The following is a 1,733-nucleotide window of genomic DNA, read 5'->3' on the forward strand; positions in this document are numbered from 1 at the left end:
CTCCTATCACAGCCACAAGATTACCAAAGTTAAATCTTAAGTGTTTAAGGCCTCCAAATGCATAGACTGACCCCGGAAGACTTATTTTCCAGTTTTGATCAAACGCAGCCATAGGGACTGCCTCTCCTCCTCCATGAGTGGCCTTTATGACAAATAGATTTCATATGCTAGACAATCCATTCTTAAGTGTGTGAATTTATTTCAAAGTTTAGATTGTAAATAGGGCACCATGGAAACCATAAAAATGAAGATACGGTGATTTACAGGAAGATGTGCATTTAAATCAGAATATCTCCTTAGGTGAAAACGTATCACCAACCAAACAGATTTTATCAAGGGGCAGATTCAGAGGTAATGATGGGCTGACTGGTGTGAGAGATAAACTTGAGTAATGGCTGGCAGGTCTATTGAATTTGGACATTCATGAGGATTTCCTCCCAGCAATTCCTTCTAGAACATGCCCCAAAGGGAAAGCTGCTCTACCAGCCTGATATCTGTGAACCTCCACAGATTTGCAATGAAGTTTTTAAGAGAACAGTACTAAAATCAGTTCAACTCCTCTGTAGCCCCCATTTCCCCAGCAGCATCACAGACCCCTCCTACCAGGGATGGAAGTGGAAATTATTTATCCCAGGGACCCTGAACACCATGACAGGACTGGAGACCCCTTTTCCCACAGCTTGAAGGGCAGAGAGGATGTCCTGGAGCCTCAGACTTTCCACTGGGCCCCTTCTTTGGGTGTCCAACGAGAACATGGCAACATGCGTCTTGCCCTGCCAGGACCCCTGGTTTGTCTTCCATAGCCTGGAAGCCTGTTGGTGGTATATCTTGGAGAGAAACACTAGATCAGTGATAAGCATTCTGAGTTGTATTCTAACTCCTTCCTCACTGTCCCATCCCTTAATTAATAGCTAGGGGGGATCTGACAGGTTTACCTCTGCACAGAGGCTCCTTGGCAGGGCTCCAATACATACAAGAAGGCACACCCTTAAATATAATGTAGTCAAAGTGCTACTAAATTAATTACAGCGTTTATCATAGAACTATTTACAAGGTAAAATCATGCAATGTAAAACATTAAAGAAACATGATTACACAGAAACGGAAGGGAGAACATAGGGTTTCAAATCCAAAGCACTTGGCTCTGACAACTGGGTTAGTTAGGTTTATGCCGACGAGCACAGAGTGGGAGCCTACCTCCTTGGGGAAAATCAGGCATCTTGGGATCTAGGGGCTTGCTAGTTCTTTATTTTCTCTTTATTTTAGCAATAAAAACAAATACATTTTTTTCTCTAAAGGAATGGAGCCTTCCCATAGAATCATTGCAGTCATCAATCATTTGTATCTCTCTAAATCACAATGAAGGATATTACTAAGTGTTAGCAATTGTGATAGGATCTTAGTGCATAGACTAAATACCAATCTTATCCTTTAAATTAAAGGAAACACTACCAGCTACTTTGCAGTATCTCCTGTACACAACTTCCAACAATGTGCAGGGTTTGTTTAGAATGATGAGGACTTTTGTTGCACCATTCACTCTGTCTTATTCATGTCTCCAAATCACTCAGAACAAGATGTTTAGACTCTATTAATTCAATTCACCCACAGAGCGACTATTGTCTCCTTCAATTTTTAAGGCTTTTCAAGTATGTCTCCAATTGGACATCCTCCTATTTTGATCCTATTCAGCCATTTACTCAAAAGACAGCAAATCCATTCTTCCAGTTGCT

The sequence above is a fragment of the Mesoplodon densirostris genome, chromosome 17, assembly GCF_025265405.1.
Source record: "Mesoplodon densirostris isolate mMesDen1 chromosome 17, mMesDen1 primary haplotype, whole genome shotgun sequence".
Lineage (NCBI taxonomy): Eukaryota > Metazoa > Chordata > Mammalia > Artiodactyla > Ziphiidae > Mesoplodon > Mesoplodon densirostris.